Below are 17,995 nucleotides of genomic sequence, written 5' to 3' on the forward strand. Positions count from 1 at the left end.
AGCAAACAGTATCCATTTTAGTACAGCTAAATGTAAAGTATAACTAGGAACAAAGAATGCAGGCCACACTTAAAGGATGAGGGACTATATCCTGGGAAGCAGAGAGTCTGAAAAAGATGTGGGGGCAGTGGCGAATAATTAGATGAACATGAGCTTCCAGTGCGACGCTGTGGTAAAAAGGGCTAATATGATGCTTGGATGTATGAACAGGGGAATTTTGAATGGGAGTAAAGTGGTTATTTTTCCTCTGTATTTGGCACTACTGCAACTATTGTTGGAATACAGTGTCCAGGTCTGGTGTCCACAATTCAAGAAGGATGTTGATAAATTAGAGAAAATTCAGAGAAGAGCCATGAGAATGATTAAAGGATTAGAAAACATGACCTGTAGTGATAGACTTGAAGAGCGCAATCTATTTAGTTAACAAAGAGAAAGTTAAGGGGTGACTTGATTAGTCTATAAATACCTACATGGTACACAAATATTTAATAATATGCTCTTTAGTCTAGCAGAGAAAGGTCTAACGTGGTCAAATGGCTGGTAGTTGAATCTAAACAAATTCAGAATGGAATTAAGTCATAATTTTTTAACAGTGAGTAATTAGCCATTGGAACAATTTACAAAGAGTTGTGGTGGATTTTCTATCACTGACCATTTTAAAATCAAGATTGAATGTTTTTCTAAAAGTTCTGCTCTAGGGATTATTTTGGGGAAATTGTATGACCTGTGTTATACAGGAGGTCAGACTAGATCAGAGGTAGGCAACCTATGGCACGCGTGCCGAAGGCATCACACAAGCTGATTTTCAGTGGCACTCACAGTGCCCGGGGTCCTGGCCACCAGTCCGGGGGGGCTCTGCATTTTAATTTAATTTTAAATGAAGCTTAAACATTTTAAAAACCTTATTTACTTTACATACAACAATAGTTTAGTTATATATTATAGACTTATAGAAAGAGACCTTCTAAAAACATTAAAATGTATTACTGGCACGCAAAACCTTAAATTAGAGTGAATAAATGAAGACTTGGCACAGCACTTCTGAAAGGTTGTCGGCCCCTGGACTAGATGAACAGAATGGTCCCTTCTATGAGTTACTTAATGCTATCTGAAATGATGTACACAATATCTGTTAAATACAACTGAATAGTTATACCAGGCTAATTCACAGCAAACAAGGCTCGCTTTGTCAGGCTACTACTTTCATGTGTCAGGTGTGTGTAAAGCAACACTCACTCAAGAAGCTGAGGTCAAGAGCAAACCAACATGCCAGAGTGAAAGAGGCCGCATATACACATTCATTTTCCAGAGTGGGGAACTGAGGGTCCCTGTGTCACTTCTGCAATCCTCAGGATCATGTATGTGCCAGTCTAAAGAATGGGCTAAACTGCATCACACCAAACTACCCTGCATTTATTTCTCAGATATATCTGAGCTTACTTCAGTTGCTTCTAGTATTAAAGAGTGGTACTAAGCTATCATGCATATGTCTGTTGCTGCTAGTGTAGACATTGTTAACAGAAAGATCAGTCTCTTAAAAATAGGCAAGACAGATTTGAAGACAATGAGCATGAAACAAAATAGTGACCCTTCCTGTGGGCTTCCAAATACCCCATGTTTGGAGATACCTCAGATTTCTAAAGCTGTTATACTCAGCTCTGCTTCAAACCAGTGCATATATACTACAGTTCTTCAGCCAAACAGTAATTGAGACAAACCATTTATGATAAAGTATGGAATAATTAATTTTGCAGTGTGGAGCCATATAAAAGATTAATATGTTTGGAGTTTTACTCTGCTTCAGATGAGAGAATCATTCTAAAGGAAATAACATACAAAGCAGACATTCTTCTGGGACTGATACCAGAACTGCATGAATGTGTCCAGACAGACTTCAAATGGAGAGAATATCCTCCATAATCTGTCCCGTTGCCTAGGATAACCTCCAACTAGAGAAGCCAAATCAACATTGTCTTATTCACTGCAGAAGATCAGCCTTGTTTATGGTTCTGACAAGTTTATTGTTTTTGGATCAGGGGATCAGATTAAAAGCAGATCTAGGAACAGTGATATTTTATGTCATAATTCTGCTTATTGTTTTGCACAGTCTTCCAAATGAAAAACCTCACATCTACAAAACGTTTTTCAAATACATCATATATTATAAAAAAAGGAGAATTTCTACCATTATATTAATGGTGGGATTTGTGTGTTCATTGCCCTCTCCTCACTTCATATGTGCAACATAAACAGAAAGAGAGAGGAAAAGACTTGCATGCTGTGCACGCAGATACACACTGAACACTTGCACGTTATATGTTGATGTACAAATTAAGTACAGTGTGAGCTCTATATTAAAAGTAGTCTGACTTTTCATATGTGTTTGCCTCTGAATGTTAAAATTTAGTAAGCAAGAGATTGTATTTACTTATTTCCAACATGATTAGCATTTTACATTAAATGAAGGCAGGGAGAGCAGAAGTTTATAATCTAAATTGCAATAGGGAAAATTGTAGTTAGTGTGTGTTTTACAGCTCCTGGACTGGCTGCCAGCAAATGAACATATTGCTTAATTTAATTTTTGGACAGGCTTTCCTGTTCATGATACAATGTTGAGATTATTTAGACAGTAGTTTTTCATTAGTTCTAGTATCTTTGCAAAAGTGAACAAAACAAATGGTCTTCATAAATATTTAGTGCCATGACATAATACTTGGATGTACTACAAATCATGAGTAATTTATATTTAATTTTTTGAAGCCACTTTTAATCCCAAGAGAGGTTTTGCTAACAACAGTGAGAAGTATTTACGTATATTTTTAGAGGTAATTCAATACTCATCCTTTCATCTGGATACCTGGGAAAATGCATTTTCTGAGGACATTTACTAATTTTCTTCATAAGCATGAGTATGTCTAGTGAGAGTTCAGCTGAAGCCAAAGGAAGGATTCAAAGTGAAAGGAAATTAGGGCAGAACTTGATACCTAATATGGTAAAGGTCACTGAAGTTTCTTGGAGAGCTTGCATATGTTCCTTACACTGTAAGTGCGTGTGCATCTTGTGCACCGGTGCCAGAGTGTTTTCCCTAGTGATACCCATATAGGCATAGCCTTGAACAACCCAAAGCTCCTTGTGCTGAAAAGTGAAGGTATAAAGGGCAGAGTAGCCCTCCCCCTATTTCAGTTCCTTTTTAGCATGCATGGTTGATGGTCATAGCATTGGTGTTCTCTGTGAACAAATAAACTGTTTGGTACTACCTAGTGGTACTCAGTTTTTAGTTATTTTCCTTCATTTTTATTTCTTTATTCTTTCTTTTGGAAAATTTTAGTTTGATTATGCACCCCATGAGGTCTCTGGACCTTATTTGTACTAGGGCCTATGCCAGGTTCCCAGGATTTAAACCTGGTGTGGGATGTAAAAAGCCCTATGCCTGTTAGTGACCCTTATTCCCTCTGTCTCAAGTGTTTCAGTGAGAGCCAAGTTAGAGGAAGGTGCTCTGTTTGTCATGACTTTAAGAACAAGACAAAGAAGCTGAGGGAAGAGCACCTCCAATACCTCCGGATGGAAGTTACCCTTAGGCTGGCATCATCACCCCCTCGGTCCTCCAAGGAAAGGTCTTCAAAGACTCTTTATCAGAGTACTCCCCCAGCTGGTCCTGCAGAAAGAGGGCGCAGGAGATCCTCAACTCTGGTAACATCTTCATTGAGGTCCAAGACTTTAGACCAGTCCTGGCCTCAGAAGCATAAGCAGAAGTTGGCTTCTGGCTCATCAAAGTCTTGGGTCAGGGACTCTTCCATGGAAGGCAATGGGATGCTGTTGTGCAAAAGTGCAGCACCGCATCTGCCAGCAGTATCCAGTAGACATACGGTGACATTGAAAAAAGGCAAGAAATGATTTTTTCCCCCATTTCTTTCACCGGGGGTGGGGGAAAGGAGGAGGAATTGACGACATATGCTCTGAACTACCCGCGACAATGTTTTTGACCCTTCAGGCAAGAATGCAAATGGTTTTTGGAGACTGCAGGAACTGTGGGATAGCTAGAGTCCTCAGTTGCCCCTCCCTCCCTCCGTGAGCATCCATTTGATTCTTTGGCTTTCTGTACGCTTGTCACGCAGCACTGTGTTGAGTCCCTGCTGTGGCCTCTGTCTATCATAGCCTTGGAGATTTTTTCAAACGGTTTGGTATTTCATCTTTTGGAACGGAGTTCTGATAGAACAGATTCATCTCCCCATACAGAGATCAGATTCAGTATCTCCCGTACGGTCCATGCTGGAGCTATTTTTTGATTCTGGGACTGCATGGTCACCTGTGCTGATCGGCACTCCACACTGGGCAAACAGAAAATGAAATTCAAAAGTTCACGGGGCTTTTCCTGTCTACCTAGCCAATGCATCCAAGTTCAGATTGCTGTCCAGAGCAGTCACAATGGTGCACTGTGGGATAGCTCCCGGAGGCCAATACAGTCGAATTGCGGCCACACTAACCCTAATTCAAAATGGCAATACCGATTTCAGTGCTACTCCCCTCGTCGAGGAGGATTACAGATACCGGTATTAAGAGCCCTTTATATTGATATAAAGGGCTTCGTTGTGTGGACGGGTGCAGGGTTAATTCGGTTTAACGCTGCTAAATTCGATATAAACTCATAGTGTAGACCAAGCCTGAGAGTGGTAGCAGTCTCCTGATACAAGAACTTACACACTATATGAGGAGATCTGTAGGGAGGCCAAGTGGTCATCTAATCATGCTTTCTCAAAATTGTACAAGTTAGACATTCAGGCACTGGCGAATGCCGCCTTTTGTGCTCTGTGCAGTGGAGTCCTGGTAAAATACAAGGAATTTACTACCCTGTGAATAGTTGGCCAGAAGGAACCATTAGATCAGCTAATCTGAACTCTTGTACCTCACAGGCCATTCAGTTTCACTTGGTTACTCCTGTATTGACCTCAATAATTTCTTTGTGATTGAAGCACATCTTCCAGAAAGGCATCCAGTCTTGATCTGAAGACACCAAGAGGTGGAAAATCCACCACTTCCATTGGTAGTTAATTCCAATGGTTAATCACCCTCGTTAAAAATGTGTGCCTTATTTCTAATTTGGATTTGTCTTGCTTCAATTTCCAGTGATTGTTTCTTGTTATACCATTCTTTGATAGATTAAAGATCTCTTTGTTAACAGATAATTTCTCCCCGATGGTACTTTTATGCTATACTCAATCTTTCAATCACCTTTTTGCTAAGCTAAACAGATTCAGCTGTTTAAGTCTTTCACTTTAAGGCCTTTCCTTCAGATCTCAGATCATTTTTGGGGGGGTCTTTTTTCTGCACCCTCTCCAGTTTTGCTATATTATTTTTAATCAGAGGACACCAGAACTGGACACAGTATTCTAGTATTGGTTCCACCAATATCACATACAGACTAAAACATTTCCCTACTCTTGCTCACTACTCCCCTGATTATACAGCCCAACATTGCAGTTGCCCTTTTTGTCACAGGATCACACTGAGAGCTCATGTTCAGTTGCATGTATATTACATCTGAACAACAACCCCTCCAACCAAACTTGAAATCTCATCAAAGAATGAAATCAGGTTTGTTTGACCAACTCTGTTTTTCCTAAAACCATGTATCGGTATTAATTATATTTGTATCTTTTTAATTCTTTATCAACTTAATTGCGTAACAGATTTTCCACTATTTGCCCAAGACTGATGTCAGTCTAATTGGCCAATGGTTACCCACATCATCCCATTTGCCTTTTTTGAATATTGGCAGAACAATAGCAATCTTCCAGTCTTCTGGAATTTCCCCTAGATTCCAAGATGCATTAAAAATTAAGATGAGCACCCCAGAGATCTCCTTAGCCCACTCTTTTAGGGCTCCTGGATGCAAGCTTATTCATGCCTGCTGATTTAGAAATTCCAGTAGTTAATTGATCTGAATCCCTTGCAAATGAAAGATAATGGGAAAATGTAATATGACTTACCAAAAATTGCCTTCTTCTGAGTTTCAAGGCCACAGACCTTACCTTGCTTGGAGTATATTGTTGCCAATGGGCTAAAACTGCCATTTAGTTCATTCCGAATTGGTTCATAAGGCTGTGCTGTGCAGTAGGAATTCACAGTTTATTCGTACAGTGTTTTAAACTCATTAAAAAATTTAAGGCCACTGGGGATATTGTCCTTTCTTTGGAAGCTCTCTTAACTGGTGGATTCTTCAGTTTAGCTGGCTATACCCTTTCATGCCAGTGACTGACAGGTACAGCTCTGCCTACATAGCTGGACACAGGCAAAAAGTCAATTGGATAATGTATCTGTGGACCTTGTAAATTAGAGAGAGGAAATTTTTGATAAGTCAAAATATATTTTCCTATTCCATAAGGGCTCCCTAATGGAAATCCTATTTACTCCTTTTACCCTGGATCATCTCACAGTCTTAGCTGGAGAAAATGTGCTTATTATGTTTTTTACAATTACTTTTTGTCTGTTAAAGAATGTAAATTTGACTTAAATTATAATAACTTTTATGAAGTACTCAGAAGAGGAATAGTGCTAAATACAAGTATTATACATTGTTGTTGTTTGGTTTGCATGTTGTCTGGGTTTTTCCTGTGCTGGTATCTGATATCCTTAGAAGCTATCCACTCATGCTAAACATAGCTCATATTCCATTAAGGATGTTTTCAGTGAAAGTCTTCAGTTTTTCTGTGTATATCTTGACTTTCACTGAACAGCTGCGAAAGAAATCATCAGCTACTGCCTGTGTAAGCAATATAGCTTTTGAAATCCTGCTAACCTTGGAACATCTGTTTCTTTCCATTCTTGAGTCTCCTGACTCTCAGTTGAATTTTACCTTTTGCAGATTTTAAAATGCAAACAAGCTCTTGAGCCCCTAATTGACAGAATAATATTAGAGGGAATCATAGTGCTCCTGGAGTGTCCTGTCTCCTTCCTGACTGCTTTTACCAGTAGTGCAGGTTTATTTAAACTTTCCCACATCTGCCACTGAGTACAGAGTGCTTTTGAGCTTTTTCAAACTGCAGAACTGAGCACGCAATTGAATTTGGCGTACTCAACACCTGAGTTACCAGCAAGAAATCTTTTTATTTCCTCCTACAGAAAAGAATCTTCGTTTTCAACCTACTATAATGAACAGAAAGCTGGACATGGTGCCATGGATCCCACAGAGCCTTTCAATCCTTGCCTGCCTAAAAACTGATCAGAAATGGTTAGGTTTGTGCCTATTATCACTATATAGAAAGGGCTGCTTGCCCAGATTTGATATAGGCTGGTGATAATGGTTTTCTTCCATTGCTTGGGGTGGCAGGGAGAGGAGGAAGAAATAAATGCCTCCTCTCTCCCCTTGGGTCCATGTGCTGGTGGGATACAGAGCAGTAACCAACCTTCTCAATCTGTCAACAGCCTTTGACACTGTCAGTCATGCTCCTCTTCTCGATATGTTGTCCACCCTTGATTTCTGTGATTCAGTCCTCTCTTGGTTCTCATGCTATCTCTCTAATCACTCCTTCAGCATGTCAGAGAATTCTCATCCCTCCAACTTTGGCGGGAGGTTTTACAGGCCTCTATCCCCTTGTCTTCTCCATCTACACTATATCTCTGGATAATATCATCCACTAACACAAATTCCACTACTATCTCTGTGCTGAGGATTCTCTGATTCACCCTCCTTACTCTGGACCACTCTACTTCTATCCACGCTAAAATCTTGGCCTGTCTTTCTTTAACATGCGCAATTTCAGCTTTACACGGTCGGCAAAAACAAGGAAAAAAGAACAAAAAAAGAGAAAAATCACAATTTAAATACTGTTTCTGTAGTACGGGCGATTCCGCCCGCCATTACGCTCAATGTAATTTTGACTATACGCGATTTTTGCTTTACGCGCTGACTGCGGAATATAACCCCAGCGTAAAATGAGACAGACCTGTATTTCCTTATGGATGACTAGCCATCACCTCCAGGTCAATGTGGGTAAAACAAAATTCAGGCCTGTAACCTGGGTGCCACATTTGACTCAGTCCTTTCTTTAGGTTCTCATGTCTAAGCTATTCCTAAATCTTAATAATTCTTTCTGCATAACATCTCTAAGATAATGGCCTTTCCTATCCATCCTCACAGCTTAAGCTCTTGTCCAGGCTCTCATCATCTTGCACCTCAGTTGCTGCCACATCCTCTTAACATTGACTTATCCATTTTGAATACTGCTACAAATACCATTTTTCCCAGCCCATCATTTTGACCTGGTCACCCCCTCTTTGTCATCCCTCCTTTGGCTCCCTTTTCTCTCAGTTAAAAATAAGCGAATTATCTTCACTTTCATGGTCCTTTATGGCCTATCCCCACATTTCCTATAATTTCTCATTCTCTCCTGCCTCTACTCACCCAATGATGCCTGCCTCCATTGCTCACTTGTTACATTTTCAAACAAACATCTTTGCGCTTTCTCCCATGCTCTCCCTCATGCTTGGAATAGCTCTCCATAAACGTCTGCAAAGCCACCTCATTGTCCTCCTTCGGATCTCCTCTTAGAACTGTCCGTCACCAGGATGTCTGCAAAAACTTGACAATGGTTAGCCCATTGGTGTTCTGAGACCAATCCCTATCATGCTGACCAGTGCTGCATCATTGTTTCTTTCTGCCTCCCTGTCAGTCTGTATTCACCTGTTGTCTCTTGTCTTATTTTTAGACTGTAAGCTATTTGGTGCAGGGCCTGTCTTGTTGTCCTGTGTTTGTACAGTACCTAGCACAATGAGGTCCTGGTACATGACTGGGGCTCCTTGGTGCTACTGCAATACAAATTAATAACCAGTTGCTCTCCCCTTAGTGCCTTCTGCCTGTGAGAGACAGAGGGGTAACCAGCCTCCTGCCTCCCACAGAGACAGAGGAATGAGTTGCATGCTTGTATTCCACCAAAGGATTGAAAGTGACATAGAGATGCCTTAGGGAAACAAGATAATGTTCTCATCTATTTATCTGGTAGTCACCGTTCTTATTTTAAGATACTGAGAGGCAAAATGAATGTACATACTTAGCAAAGTAGTTAACTTGTGTTCAAAGAATATTAATAAGAAAAGTGTTGGGTTCACACTGGCAGAGCGGGCTCGAAGGAAAGAAGTGAGACCTCTGCACTGAGGGCTAGTAGGGGACTAGTGCTGACCAAAAGGTGGTGCCTACTGGGAAGCAGACTTGGCCAGAGAGTGCTTACATAAAGCAGCTCTGCCGCACAGCAGCAACTGCCTGCTGAGCAACTGTTGAGGTGGTAGTAGGAATTAAAACTGCTCCTCACTCTTAGGTCAGGTCTACACTAAGGGTTAAGTCAACCTAAGTTACACAACTCCAGCTATGTGAATAATGTAGCTGGAGTTGACGTACCTTAGGGTGACTTATTGCGGTGTTTACACCACACTGGGTCGACAGGAGAAACTCTCCCATCGACTTACCTTATACTTCCGGTGGAGTATCGGAGTCTACGGGAGAGCGATCGGCAGTTGTTTTAGCGGGTCTTCACTGGACCTGCTAAATCGACCCCCGGTGCATCGATCCTCGGTAAGTGTATACAAGCCCTTAGAAATGCTAGTAGGAAGTAACAGAAACAGCCTTTGGGGTGGAAGGAGGGAGCTAACAGTTAAATGACAGCCTGGCACTCAGGAGACCTGGTTCACTTCCAGACCCTGCCCCAAACTTCCTGCCTGACCTTAGGCAAGTCAGTTAAACTGCCCCTGTGCCTCAGGTCCTGTCTGTGAAATGAGGAGAACGGTTCTGCCCTACCTTCCATGGGTGTTAGGCCAATAAAATTCATCAGTGATTGAGGCACTTAGATACTATAGTGATAACGATCAGAGAAATATCAAGGGACCTTGCTGGCACAGTTGCAGTGAATCTCCCACAAAAGTTAAGTTAAATGAGGGTAGCTTCACTGGTTGTTTTTTCCAATTCTTGTTTACATTGTCAGTATACAAGATTGTGAACTTAACAGTAAATGAAAACTCACTATTATTACTCTCTGGGCTACTGGTGCAGTGCATCCAGTTGTCCCTCACTTGAGACTTCATCCCACACAAACCTAGGGCTTTTTCTTTTTAATTGATGACAATTATTCTAGAATTAAAATGCCAAGTAAAGAAATATAAGGGTTATAGAAATGTATTGATGCCAGTGAAATACCCATATTTAAGCCTTCTAGCAGCTTCTCTGATTTGGGAGACTTTTGATCCCACTGTGGGTATTAGCAGGTTGAGAGGGATTGCTGCCTTGTAGCAGTTAACCTTCTTATTCTCATCTTCTAATTCTAATACACCGCTACCTCGATATAACGCCACCCGAGATAACACAAATTTGGATATAACGCGGTAAAGCAGTGCTCCAGGGGGGCAGGGCTGCGCACTGCGGTGGATCAAAGCAAGTTCAATATTAACACGGTTTCACCTATAACACGGTAAGATTTTTTGGCTCCCAAGGACAGCGTTATATCGAGGTAGAGGTGTATTCCCACTGTGACAGAGAGGGACTGTTTCTTGCTGCATAAGAGTGACTTTGGTATCATGCTTTAATGGGATGAGCAATAATATGGGAAATAAGGACTCTCCACAGCGCTCTTGGACTGAGTGCCTGATACTGCATGTCCTTCTTCATTGATCCCAGGTCAGTAATTAAGGAAAAGCTAAAGTCCCCAGAGCTGGTTTCAGGTAGCCTGGCACTGAAATTCACACTTGTCTGGTCAAAGACATAATTAAAAAAAACAGAATTATATACACTGCCTTTACATCAGAGCCACATAGGCCGATATTTTTAAAGGAATTTAGGCATTGCTCTGCAAGTGACTTAGCATCTGTGTCCCATTTTCAGAAGTGACAGGAGCCTGAGACTTGGGCTCCTAGGTACCTGAGTCACTTTTGAAAATGGGACTTAGCTGTTAAGTCACTTAGGCCTTACGATGCTGAGTGGAGTGATGCCTTAATACCTCTAAAAATCAGGCCGTAGCATCCACATCTTGTATGTTTTATTTCATTGCTCACATTCAGCACACCGATGAAGAGGAGAGCCTAGCACTTCTCCAGTTTACCAATTGTCAATTTTTTATTCTAATCTGTGATTAAAGACAAGTTTGGTTAAAATAAGGTATATTCTCTTCCCTTATAAACTGGCAATTCAGATGCTTTGCTTTGATAAAAAATGGACACTGATCAGATTTCTGGCTTACGAGTTTATATAGCACCCGTCACAGGTTATCTAAGCATTCTGTTCTTTATTTTTTGTCCTGTCTTTCTGGAAAAAATTGGAATACATTGAACATTCCAATAAAATAAACAGAAAGAAAACGGTTTCCATGTTAAGGAAAGTCACCCACACAGTATGTAAAATTGTCTTGGCAAACATTGTAGACCTTAAGCAGGGAGTCAGAAAAGGAAGGGGCCCACCAACAATGCAATTGAATTTCAGAGAGAGAGAGAATTCCTCTGTTTATTAGCCAATATTTAGGGGCAGATGGCCCTGTTTGAGTAAACATGAAGCAGCTATAATAATTAATTTCTTACATACTGAATCTCTTACATCTGTAGATCTCAACGTGTTGTACAAAGGAGTCAGTATTATTATTCACATTTTACAGATGGGGATATGAGGTACAGAGAGGTGAAATTACTTGGTCAAGGTCACTTGCAGGCTAATGTCAGAGCCAGGAATATAACTCAGGTCTCTCGAGTCCCAGTCCAGGGCTCTAACCTCTAGTCCACATTGCCATCCCATGAAGCAGCTATTGTAGAGCTTTGTTCTTAGTGTACATACAAAGCTCAATAATTACTACTGAAGTCACATCATCTAGGAGAATTCCCAGGGCACTTAATTCCTCCCATATATCAGTAATTCTTCCATATCAAGTTCAAGTTCATCATCCTCTCCTACAAGATCCTGTGTAATCTTGATACCACAAACTACATTCTCTGCTCCCCATCTCACTTAATCCTCTTGTTTTGTCTTAGTTATAATACTAAAGTACTTTATGGCAGGGACTGTGCCTTATTTATGTTTGTAAATTATAGTGTAAATTAATAGTGCTATAAATATTTTTAATTACAATTACTGGTATCTATATTCTAGAGAAAGCATATGGGAATTAAATGGCCTCTTGGGAAAAGGGTTAGGAAAATAGATGTAATGGATTTAATGGATTTGTAACATTAATTTCATACACTCTCACTGCCTCACACTCTTACCATCGCATTGGAAACAAGCATTTTGAACCACTGAATACTTTCATTCTAAGGAGAACATTATGATTGTTTATATTTAGAATTCCTTTAGACTCTGTCTCAGTTGTAAGCGGAAACAATATATAGTTGTCACAGTCAGCAGCCATGTGAAATCATTACCCTTTGGTGTTTTTAATTGATCACAGACAGAGAGCATTGATGTAGTGAAGTTATTACTACTGCACCATAGTGGTTCATCAGTTCATTCCAGCTTTTGCTCACCGTATCATAGATCTTAGCTCTTTAATTATAAGATTGGTGTTTGTTTTATGCTATGTGCCACTGTGGATAGTTTTGAAGTAGAAAGCAAAATAGTTTGTCTTTGAAAAATACAGCATTGATCAAGGCATTCAAACCTGAACCAGAAACAGATCAGAGTTCTGAAAAAATCACAGTGTGAACCAGATTGTTCTTCTTCCAGAAGGTCATATCCCATAGCTCCTACTCTCTCCCTAGAAGCTATAATAGTTAAACTCTAGTCAAGGATGAACTCACCTTTAGAGTTATCAGGAAAACATGAAATAACCACTGTGGTTAAGTCTGTGTGAATCTCGGAAGTGAGATTTGGAACATGATTTAGATTTAAAGGGACACTGTCAATTTAAATATCACACTCGTCTCTGAAATCTTTGTACCTGGGGGTGTTACAAATAACACCTAAGATTGCTCTAACTAAAAGAGTACAGGAAACATATCTTTGTTTTCCTTTGGCATTTGGCTGCAGTTTCTAGATAAACAGTTTGACTGTTGCTTCTGTTCATTCACTGTCCATTTGGTTTGTGTGGGTCTTCCACACAACAACAGGAAATAGAAAAACATTCTTAAAAAATAGGAAAATACTGTAAATGACAAAATTGGAGAGCATGCCACTTGAAAGTACTTTAACTCCAATTTAAAATTGACTAGATTTTAAGTTGATTGTTCCTTTTACATTCTGTGTAAACAGCATCATTTCAGAAATAAATTGAGAAAGTTTCCTTGAACATTTCAGCAGAATGCAACAGTGCTTGTACTCTTGCCAGATGTTGACAAAAAGCTGCCAGATGCTGTCTATAAATGGGTGCTCTTCTATGCCTTGTCACACAAGGTACATAGGCCCTGATTCAGCAAAGCACTTAAGCATATGATTATCTTTAAACACATACTTAAGGACTTCGATGAACAAAGATGGACGCAAGCAACTTATAAATGTGTTAGCAAAAATCTGGCATGAAATAGCAGATTCATTCTCTTATTAACACACTTTAAACAGCCACCCTTTGCCTGTTAAGACTAAGGCCCCCATTTTTGCAAGAAATTTAAGCATGTTGTTAACATTAAGCATGTACTTAAGTCCATCCTTGTTCAGCAAAGTATTTTAAGTATGTGCATAAAGATAAAGATATGCTTAAGTGAATCAGGACCTATGTACTTAGTATAAATTAAAAGTATCTGTAGAACTCTCACTACTGCCTCTCTAGAGTGCTCACTACACAGAGTGACTGTGTGTCTTACTGTAGTGTTCTATATGCTGACTTGATAGTGCAGTGATCTAGGAATTCAATTCTGCATCCTTCACTGTAGAAGTTCAAATCAAAATGCAAAATCAAACAATAGAAGGTCAAATATTTTCCCATAGATTTTATTTCTTTGTGCAGAACCAAAGAACTCCATACTCCTTAGTCAAGCACACCTTGTTGAGCTCAGTAAGAGTTTGCACATATAAGGAACTCAAGATTGACTCCATCAAAAGTAAGAGTGATTCTTCTTTGCGTAGTGTCCCTATGGGTGCTCCACTGTAGATATGTCTGCATGCCTTCGCTGCTGATCGGAGAACTTCGGTAGCAGTGTCCAGTGGGCCTACATATGCATTGTCTCTCCTCGTGTGTGCCATGAGACTAGCCAGTAATCGCGGGCTAACCATCCTCAGTTCCTTCTCAACCATCCCTGGCTAGAGACGGAGCCCTTAGCTGTGCATTAGTGGATTGTTAACTCTCCTTTTCAGTTGTTAATCTTTATCTTTTAGAAACCCTTTAGCCTTCTTTTGACTTTTATTTGACCATGCCTTAAAAAACAACAACAAAAAGAAGAAAGAAAAGATTATGTTCTTGTGGTGACCCATGTGGGGTGGAGGCAGGGGGGAGACAAGGGCATGCCTAGCTCTCTGGGATTCAAGAAGTGTTGCATTTGCAGCAAGGCAATCCCGGTCATGGTAAGCACTCCTGGTGCATTCTCTGTCTTGGCAAGGGCCACAGCCAACAAAAGTGTTCCCTCTGCCAGCAGCTGCAGCCGAGGTCTGCCAGGTGTGATAGACCCAGGCCAGCTGGGTACAGCAGAATAGCAGAAGGCAGATATACTGGCCACTGGATTAACAGTTTTCTGTTCCCTAGAGAGGTCATGCTCAAAGGAAGTGCAAGAGGGTTTAATGTACAGTAGGAAGTCCACCACATGACGTACTACACTGCAGAAATGGTCCAGGTTCCAGATTTGGTGACTGTCCCAACAAATTTCTCCAGTGTCAGCAACTCTTCCACATATTCTGGAATATGCCCTGACCCTTAAAAAATCAGGGTTATCCCAGAGCTCTCTCAGGGTCCAACTAGCAGCTATTACAGAATTTCAGCAACCCGGAGAGGGTTACTCAATACTTTCGCACCTAACCAGTAAAAGGTTTCTTAAGCGAATAACAAACCTCTTCCCTCAATTTCAACTTCCTACCCCCTCATGGGATCTAAACCTAGTGTTGAAAGGCCTGACTAGACCTCCTTTCAAACCTGTGGTAGCATACCTAGTGATAAAAAGGGTCTTTCTGGTTTCTCAGTTAGAAGAATAGGGGCAATACCAGCTCTGATGGCACATCCCCCGTATACAGTATTCTTCCCTGACGGGGTTACACTTAAGCCGCATCCAAGGTTCATCCCTAAAGTGACTTTCTTGTTTCACATGAATCAGTCTATTCATCTTCCCGCCCTCTACCCCAAGCCTCACTGAGACAAGAGGGAGGCCATGCTGCATACCCTAGAAGTTAGGAGAGCCCTTGCATTCTTCCTCAACAGGACAAAAAAGGCCTTTAGGAAGTCCCCTAGTCTATTTCTCTCTCTGACAGAAAGAGCTAAGGGCTTGGCGATATCAGCCCAAAGACTATCCAAGTGGGTTTAAAATTTCATATGAGAATTCTACCAAATTCTCATAACATGACACTTCCAGACCTGATTTGTACACATTCCACAAGATTGATCTCATCTGTTGCCTTCCTCAAGAACGTCTCCATCTGAGAGATCTGCAGAGGAGCGATGTGGGCGTCAGGCGACATGAAATACAGGTATTGCACTGGACTGGAACTGACAGTAGATGAGGTCTAGTTGCCACAGATTATTTATCTAAACCAGGGGTGGGTAAACTTTTTGGCCTGAGGGCCACATCTGGGTGGGGATATTGTATGAAGGGCCATTAATGTAGGGCTGGGTCAGGGAGTTGGGGTGTAGGAGGGGGTGCGGTGTGCAGGAAGGGGCTTACAGCAAGGCGTTGGGGCACAGGAGGAGTATGGGTTGCAGGAGGGGGCTCAGGGCAGGGGGAGAGGGTGCAGAGTGCGGGAGGGAGCTTAGGGAAGGGGGTTGGGGTGCAGGGTGTAGTAAGGGTTCGGGGTGTGGGCTCCGGCCCGGCACCACTTACCTCGAGCAGCTCCGGGGTGGCAGTGGCACACAGTGGGGCTAAGGCAGGCTCCTTCCCTGCACTGGCCCCGCGCTGCTCCCAGAAGTGGCCAGCATGTCCAGCAGAGGCTCCTGGGGGTGGGGCGGGGCAGGCAGCTCCCCTTGCCTGTGGATACCACCCCCAAAGCTCCCATTGGCCACGGTTCCCTAAACCTAACCCTCCCCCAGGGGCCGCAGGGACATGGTGCCAGCCGCTTCTGGGAGCAGTGTGGGCCAGGGCATGCAGGGAGCCTGCCTTAGCCCCATTGTGCCATGAGGCTGGCAATCCCACAGGCTGGATGCGGCCCCTGGGCCGTAGTTTGACCTCCCCGATCTAAACAATTCATGTTGCTAGGTCTGTGAAAATGTGTAACATTTATTACGAGTTCTAAATTAGCTTGTCTGTTGGTCCTTTACCATATTTTTTTACTTTTTTCTAGATTCTTGAGTTAAAAATGAGTAGATATTTTTAAATATAGAGTAAAATCCTGGTTCCATTAAAGTAAATGGCAAAACTGCCATTGATTTCTCTGGAGCCATGATTTCACCCATAGAGTTTCCACAAACTATAAATTTTCAGAGTATAATTTGGTGTGACCAAACAAATTATAACAGTTTTACTGAACTTTACAATTATGCTGATGCAGAATCTAAAGCCATATCTGAAACCTTGACAGTGATATCACGCCCTCTCTTTCAACATGCTGGGGTGGTCCTGCCATCTTTACTTGGAATAGTATCTTGTTGCAAACGGTTCTATTGAAATGACTCAGACAGTAGTGTTTGAGGAGCAACTTCTGCAAGTAGTTGCGGATGGTTTACTTAATGGTTACTGTCTTAGAGAGTTTCTCTGTATTTTGTAGATAGTAGTAGTTAGAAACCAGGAATTAGGTTAGTTTTATTAGTTGTAAGTAGTTGTGTTAGTCTGGAGAGAAACCTGGTGGATATGCTCATAAGGTTTTAAACACTGTCCATTGTGTTGGTATCCCAAATTATGACCCCTACACATAGTGCCTTTTTTGTCTCAGTGAGGAACACATTAAAGAAAAGTGTAGTCTGTGTTATTTGTTCAAGAAAAGGCAGATTGCCAGAGTCCCACACCTCAAACAGTACCTCATGGAGCAAGTCTGAGGCCTGTTTCAGCCCCCTGAGGCCTTGTCCAACCCCTCAGTCTGCTATAGAGGTGACAGTGGTCGCTGACAGACATTTGGACTAGGACTCTCCCCAGAGAGGGGACCAATATCTCTTCTCTGGGCCTCCCCAAAAGAGGACTCATAAAATTGACTGAAGTTGAGCCATTCCCAGTCCAAGAGAGACTCTTCCAAGAGGAATGCAGAGCATTTCCAGGACTCCTCAGGTACCTAGGATAGAGCCATGTCATCCACCCACTCCCTGTTACTGAGATGAGAACAGATCAGTACTGTACCATCAACTTCAATACTGTCTGTGGGACAACCATTGAACCTGGTACTAATGAGCTCCATTTCTTCACCAGCGTTGTCAGTACCAACAACCCAACAGACTTATCAGGCAGCAACTGATTTGTTTTTCATCTCTGTTCCAGACTTCTGTGTACATGAGTCCTCAGCAGTAGAAGTGCCCCCTGCAGTTCCTGGCTCATCTGAATCTGTCACTCTGGAGTACAGATTGTTAAAGGCACCATTGTTGGTACCAGTTAAGAAGCCCACCAAAAAAGTGACTTCAGCATTGTCTTTGGCACCAGTGTGCCATCTGTCTCAGTACTAATCTATTCTTTACCTTCAATGTCAGTCTCTGTCTCAGCACTCAGAGCTATGGTATTGGACCATTCCTCGGACAGGACACTGACAGTACCTCATAGTTTGGCACCAGTGCTGAAATCCGTCCCAGCAACAACTTTCAATGCGGTCTTGACATCTTGAAGCATTTGCGGTACCAGCTACCATGCCAGGTTTGGTACAGATATTGCCTCTTTCCACTGGCTACAAATAGATCAGGGCATTTAGTGGCCCCATCAGGGTGGCTCCTGTGTTGCCCAATGATTATTCACAAGGTCCATTGCACTCCTAAGCATTGGTTGA

The 17,995-nt window shown here is 41.7% G+C and overlaps 1 protein-coding gene and 1 long non-coding RNA gene across 22 annotated transcripts in view; one reads left to right on the forward strand and one right to left on the reverse strand.

The window, feature by feature from the left end:
* RALGPS1 (Ral GEF with PH domain and SH3 binding motif 1) overlaps window positions 1-17,995 on the forward strand; it is a 343,816-nt gene that overhangs the window by 250,829 nt on the left and 74,992 nt on the right. The window lies entirely within an intron of this gene.
* The window catches only part of LOC120386740, a 118,557-nt gene that overhangs the window by 5,290 nt on the left and 95,272 nt on the right, over window positions 1-17,995 (reverse strand). The gene's annotated exons all lie outside the window — the stretch shown is intronic.

Source organism: Mauremys reevesii, linkage group 19 (genome assembly GCF_016161935.1).
Source record: "Mauremys reevesii isolate NIE-2019 linkage group 19, ASM1616193v1, whole genome shotgun sequence".
In the NCBI taxonomy this organism is placed as follows: Eukaryota; Metazoa; Chordata; order Testudines; family Geoemydidae; genus Mauremys; species Mauremys reevesii.